This window comes from Elephantulus edwardii, unplaced genomic scaffold (genome assembly GCF_000299155.1).
Source record: "Elephantulus edwardii isolate Elephantulus edwardi_28Jun2011 unplaced genomic scaffold, EleEdw1.0 scaffold00465, whole genome shotgun sequence".
NCBI lineage: Eukaryota > Metazoa > Chordata > Mammalia > Macroscelidea > Macroscelididae > Elephantulus > Elephantulus edwardii.
In genome coordinates, this window is record NW_006400215.1 from 817,499 (window position 1) to 824,570 (window position 7,072).

General features: G+C 43.3%; 1 pseudogene; it reads right to left on the bottom strand.

Moving 5' to 3' along the window:
- Positions 1–6,430, bottom strand: part of LOC102872565 — a 29,187-nt pseudogene extending 22,757 nt beyond the window's left edge.
- Between the last annotated feature and the right edge of the window lie 642 nt (positions 6,431–7,072).

Consider the following 7,072-nt stretch of genomic DNA (forward strand, 5'->3'; position numbering starts at 1 on the left):
TATTCATTGTGTGAATATACCACAGCTTCTCTATCCATTCATTTGTTGATGGTCACCTGGGTTGTTTCCAACTCCTTGCTATTGTGAACAAAGCCACAATAAACATGGGTGTGCATATGCTTGGATGTCAGTTATGGTCTCTTTGGGGTATATTCCCAGTAGTGGAATTGCTGGGTCAAATGGTAGCTCTATTTGCAACTTTTTGAGAAAGTGCCATACCGCCTTCCACAGTGGTTGCACCCAACTTGGCATTTCTGAGAGAGTTCCTGACTGAAAATTTAGGAAGCCTTACCATTTCTTTATTCATAGCTTGAAGAATTTCAGGATTATTTGAGATTAAGCCACTGAGAATATAGATTTCCCATAAAACTACCCTTCCAACTCCACTCTCAGCTCCTAGCTGTCTCAAACAATGTCTTTTCAGCAGGCAAGAACCAAAGAACACTATTCTCCTTGTCTGAGCATACACACATACCTCTTTATTCTCACCTCATATGAAAGCCCAGAGGGATCATGTAGCACCTGTGAATGTATCCTTTATCCTGGAAGACCTCATTTTCACTCAGCCTTCAGTAACCTGGCCAGGTTCCCTGGGAAGGACAGCTGTGAGAGGAAGAATAGTCTTTTCTGTTTTGGACTATTGCTGGAGTATGTTCTCCTGAACATGCTAGGGTGGACATAGACAGTTTCGTTGTGTTTAGTTAAGTGCCTGGCAAAAGAGAAATGTAGATGGAAATACTAGTTTGCTAGCACTGGCTGGGGATGACGTCTCTCACTGGATGTCATCCCATGATAGTCTGCCCTATCTTGATTCCTTAATAGTGGGCCCCTTAAGGAACCTGGACTAACTCTTTTTCTGAAGGTTTGAAAATGCTGTTGCATGTCTGGAACCACTCTCTGACTGAAGTTGACCTGTGTTCATTTCCTGTTCAATAGTCTCCTTGGCCTGGCAGAATAGGGGTTTCTCCTCCCTTAGAGGCTTCACTTCTCACTTCCATGCTATCTCATTTAAGTGTTTTCAATGTAATAAAACATTTCATCCTGCAAAATCCATCACTAAAACAAGTAAGTCAATGCGCATGGCCTTCACCATGTTGTTCTTATTGATTTTAAAGGCTTGTCCTGCCCAAAGTATCTTTCACTGGGCAGACTTGATGCTGAAGGCTGGGGAAGATGTGATTATTTGACATTTTCTGGGTTCTGAGACTCAATTAAGTAAGTCTCTCTTCACCTCCAACTCTCAACTCTCACCTCAAAAAAATTCTTTTACACACTGTTGCTTCACAAGTACTCTAGACTGAGTGAGAATAGATGTTTTCAGGGAAAAGAGAGAGTCTTTTGTTGAGCACATGAAGGAAAGGAGGGTTAAAAACTGGTCATTGTGGGCTTATGGATCTAGAGGCAAATTATATTCAATTTTCAAGAGAAATGACTCCTATCACATCCTCAGGTAGGTGAGGCTTTCTTGTACCTCTACCTAGAGACAAAAGTAATTGATTATAACAAAGGAGCCAAAAGGACTCCCACTGGACTGATAGACACCATGACTTAAGGGAAACTCCTTAATGATTTGCCCTACCTTCATATGGAGGTTTACAATTTAAAACACAGGAAAAGGAGCATAATTTCTCGTTACCACCAAGTGGAGTATAAAAAAAAAAATCACATCTAAAAATGGAGAACAATTACGCCACATCCCAAAATATGTAGGGCAATCACAACACTGGAAATATTGGGATTGCTAAATTCATTCACATTTTGATGGAAAATTCAATCCATGCCTTTCATTTTAGGCAAAGATTTTCCAGATTTCCTCATCATTTCCTAGAGTTCAACTGGGACTTTGCCAACACTAAATAGAATAAGGTGTTAGGAGCCCTCTTGCTAACTGATTCTTTAGTGGTTTAACTCTATAAGAGGCTCTTGAGAAGAAAAGTTTTGATCTACTCGGAAAAACATCAGACATGGAAAATTCCACAGAACGTAGAGGTACTACTGACTTGGAATTATCAGACAACAATGTTTTGGTTAATTACTGTCTTTTTAGAACTTGTGTTGTTGTTAGATGTACTCTATTCCATTACAACTCATAGAGACCACGTGAACAAAACATCTGAATCTTGTCCTATCATGTCTCATCCTTATGGTCTCTGACTTGCTGGAGCCCACTCCTAGGATCACTGTTTCAGTCCATCTTATTGAAATTTGTTCTTTCTCTGCCCCTCTATCTTTCATAGGATTGTGTCTTTTTTCCAAGTCTGTGAGATGCTGTCTTGGTAACATGAATAAAGTATGTGAAATGAAGATTTTTTTTAAAAAAATTTTAATTTATTTATTTTTCATTTCAATGAATATCTACAGAGATTTTGGAATTCCATTCATTCATTGTTGCACCCTTCTCCCTGCCCCCCCGCTCCCCCCCCCCCGTTTGCTCCTCTCTGAAATGAAGATTAATCACCCATTCCTCTTAGGAGCATGTTGTTTGCACTGCCTCCAAGTCAGACTTGTTTATTCTTTTGACAGTCTGAGATATTTAGTAGTGTTGTGTGCCTGAAAACTTTTTGGATCTGCTAGAATTGTGTGTGGATGAGAAAACGGAAGAGCAAATTTTTAGTATGTGTGCCTATCCCATATATCTGCCTTACATCAGTGTCTTCCCTTCACACTTCCCTTACTTTCCTTGTCTAGATGTCTGCAGTATCTTTACTCAAAACCTTCTCTTAACTTGAAGAGCTGAGTATCAATGGATATCCCTCTCTCACCTTCTGCAGGCACAGGTCCTTCAGACACACTCCTCTGCTGAGGAGCCCAGCTGCACCCTTAATCATCTAGTTCAGTCATTTTCCATCTTTACTCACACTCGTGTGATGCTAGAAGGGCCAATATCAGTGAAGAGATTGCTGCTGAAGATGGTGGAATGTTTGAGAAGCTGGGACTTTGAAATTTGGGCCTAACGTAGATGTCTCTGCCTTATTTGTGGATAAAGGGTTGTGTGGGGGAATTGGTAGGTATGGTGGAATCTTAGATTCTCAAAAATCTGTGAGGAGCCAAGGAACATGTGCTCCTGAACATGATAGGATAGACATGGTCATTTATCTTGTGAGTTAGTTGGGGAATGCTTGGGAAGGGTGAGGGGAGCATGGGGCAATGGGTTAGCCAGGGCTGGAATAGATATGATTTCTCTCAATGGATGACATCCCGTGATGGCTTGCCTTATCCTGGGTCTCTAGTTAATGGGCCTTTTAAATAACTGGACGAACTCTTTCTTTGCAGGCTTAGAAATGCTGCTGCATGTCGAGAACCAACTGACTGAAGGCAACCTGTTTTCACTTCCTGCCCAACAGTCTCTATCTGCAGATATAGCGTTGGCTGGCAGAATAGGGGACCCTCCTACCTAGGTACACTACAATCTCACTACCATTCCATCTCATGTAAGTGTATTTCAAGTAATAAAGCACTTCATCCTGAAAAATTCATCAGTTAAATGAGTGAGTTCATAATAGGCATGGTCTTCACTATGCTGCCCTTTATGATTTTCAAGGGCCTGTCCTGCCTGAACATTTTTTCACTGAGTAGGCCAGATGCTAAGGTCTGGAGAAGATAGGCTTAGTCAACATTTGCTGGGCTCCGGGATTCAGCAAAATGAAAGAGTATCACCCCCTCATGCACCGACCCCCCAATCTTCTCAAAGAAGTTACTTCACACAATGCTACTCCCCAAAAGGGAATCTTGCTGGACTCCTCTAGACTGTGTGAGAATGGATGTTTCCAGGGAAAAGAGAAAGGGAACACGTTGGGTAGAGGAAGAATATGCACGATAATAGTTAATTCCAATGGCCTACAACATGTTCTCTTCTTTGATATATGTCTTGTCCTGTTTGAGCAATTTTTTCCTGTGTAGATTTGATGCTGAGGTCTGGGTGAGAAGTAGCTAGACATTTGCGGAGCTAAGAGAACTCTGGTGTCCTGCTGGTAAGAAGTTGTCCTGCAATCTAGAAGGCACACAGCCCAAATCTGCCGACTCCTTCTTCTGGGAAAGATGGGAAATCTCCATTTTTTTTTTCAGCAGCTCTTTTCCTTTACTTAAACTGCTTTGAAGGGAGCCTTGTGGTAAAGGGTTATACTAAGTAATGAGACATGCAGTACTAACCCACCAGCTTCTCTTGGTGGATAGATGGGCTGTCTCTTCCCCAGGGATTTGTTTTTATTTTTAGGTGACACTGAGTCACATGTATGAACTCTGTCCTCTTCTGTGCCATTCTCTGTCTCCGACACATATGCCCTCATTACTCCACTTACTGTGTCAATTCATCTCATTCATGGTTTTCTTCTCCTGCGCTGTCACTCCACCCTTCTAACCATGATGCCATTCTACAAGGATGGGTACCTTCTGAAAACACGCCCAGGGTATGTAAGATGGAGTTTCTTATTTCTTGCCTCCAGGAAGCAAACTGGTTTCATCCTCTCCAGGATAGATCCATTTGTTCTATGGTCCACGGTATGCATAGTCAATAATCTTCTCCATCACCATAGCTCAAAGATGATTCTTCTTCTATCATCCTTAGTCACTGTACATCTCTCTGATATTTAGCAAGTAATTTTGAAAATCATGGTCTAGATGAGGTGCACCATACTCTCTAGACTGACATTGCTGTTCTTCAGCAATCTGGAGAGGTGAGTGACAGCAGATTTAGCCAATGCAATTAGAGTTTTGATTTCCTGACTGATGGTGCCAAGAATGTGGATTGAGGATATTAAGAAGCTGAAAATGTTAACAGTCTCAATCACGTCTCCATTACGATGCTGCTAAAAATTAGCAGAACCCATGTGATTTACTACCACTGAAAACCTGCTGGAGGGTCAGCTATGAATCTGTCTGACTCAAAGGCAATACACCACTCTTTGATTTCCTTCTAGGATCTTCCTTCAAGCTCTCTTCATCTTATGCCCTCAAGTTACTAGGTCCTCACACATTTTCTATGCTGTCGCTCACAGTACCACCAGCCTCACATGAGCCTTGAGGACATCAGAGGTGCTCAAGGATCCCTGAGTTTCCCCTCAGCCCTCGACGTGATGGTCTGAATCAGCTTCCAGTTACCAGAGGCAGAAGCAGCTCACTTTGGATTATGATGGGAACAAGAGGGCCGCAGCCACCTCCAAGTTTTGCACTGGGAAATGTTTCTCTGGAAAGGTGATTACATTTTATTTCTAGACACACATAGCCCTAAATGCTAGATGTTATCCCTCCCTTTCTTCCTCTTGTCCAACACCCTCACCCTCTTTTCACCCCATGTAACAGCTATTTCTCTCAGTCTAGAGCAGCCTTAGGAATATCCCTTACTGGATCAGCCGTGTGAGAAAGAATACTCCCTTCTTTGAGAGCTCCTCCACTTAGCTCAGCCCCAAAGCTCAGCAAAAGACAACTAATCAGCTCGTCCCTAGATCTCAGCTTCTGGCTGCCCAGAGAAAGTCTTGCCTGGGGAAGAAGCCCTTTAAAATAATGAGGACAATTGGAAGTCCATGCATATTAACTAACTTGTTTTATTGAAGGATTTTACAGGATGGAACATTTTATTACATTGAAGAGATTTCTATGAGACAGCATGGTGGTGGTTAGATAATTCCAAGGTAGGAGAGACTCCCTGTTTGGCAAGCCAATGCCATTTCTGAGGAAAGAGACAGTCGGCCAGGAAGTGAGTACAGGTTGTCTTCAGTCAGTGGGTGGCTCCGGACACGCAGCAGCATATCGAAACCTGTAGAGAAAGAGTTTGTCCAGGTTACTCAAGATTCAGGATAACGAGGACATCTGGTGGCCTAGTGGCAAGGAGCTGCAACTACAATCCCAGAGGCACATGGTTCAAATCCACCAGATGCTCTGCCGGGGAAGGAGGGACAATCTCCTCCTGTACCAGTCAGATCTGATTTGACGGTACACTCACACAAAAATAATAAAATTTAAAAAAAAAAGATTCAGGATAAGGATGTCATCCTGGGATGACATCCAGTGAGAGAAGTCATCTACCATCCAGTGCTGCAAGCCAGGATCCTTACCCACACACCATCCTTCCCAGGCTCACCCCAAATACCAGCAGAAAACTACCTGTGAATCTGAAACCCTACCATTCTAGGACATGCAGGACAGATTTCCTGACTCCCCAAGGGTTCTTCTGAACCTGAGACACACTCCCTCTACCAATTTTGCCACCCAAGCCTTTCCCCACAATTCACCCAGAGACACCTACCTTGGGCCCGAATTTCAGAATCTAAGCTTTCTAAACATCGGATCATTTTCAGCAGCCAACTTCTCGCTGGGATTGGTCCTACTATTATCACACGAGTTTGACCAGAGGCCGTGAACCACGGTTCTAGATGGATAAGGGTGCCGCTGTGCTCCTCAATTTGGCGAAGGAGTGTGTCTGAAGAACCTGTGCCTGTAGGAAGTGAGAGAAGAAGGGCATCCATTAATCAGCTCCTCTAAGGGGAAGTTTTTGAGTAGAGAGGCTGTGTAAAATTAGGAAATTAAGGGAAGTTGGAAGCCTGGAAGAGGCTGGCATATGGGTAAGGAACACTCACCAAAGATTTGCTCTTCAGTTTCCTTGTCCATGCAAAATTCCAGTGGCTTCACAAAGTTTTCAGGCACTCTCCACCATGGCTTCTCTGAGAGAGCACCCGCCAGGGACATACATGCTCCCATGTTGTTGTTTGCTTTGAGCTGATACAGACTGTGGAAAGTTCCACAAGGATTTATAAGGGACTAAGATACAGGACACGCCTTATGATAAATAGTGAGGATTCTTGGCCTCTACCCATTGGACTACATCTACATCCCTCAAGAAAATACACTCAAGGTTTTCTACTAAGATGGTGCCGAAAGCCAAGAAGTAAGCTCCTGCCCCTCCCTAAACTGAAGCCAAAGCAAAGGCATTAAAGGCCAATAAGGCAGTCCTGAAGGGCGTCCACAGCCAAAAAAAAAAAAAGAAGATCCGCACCTCACCGACCTTCTGGTGGCCTAAGACGCTGAGACTCCGAGGACAGCCCAAATACCTCCGGAAGCGCGCCCCCAGGAGAAACAA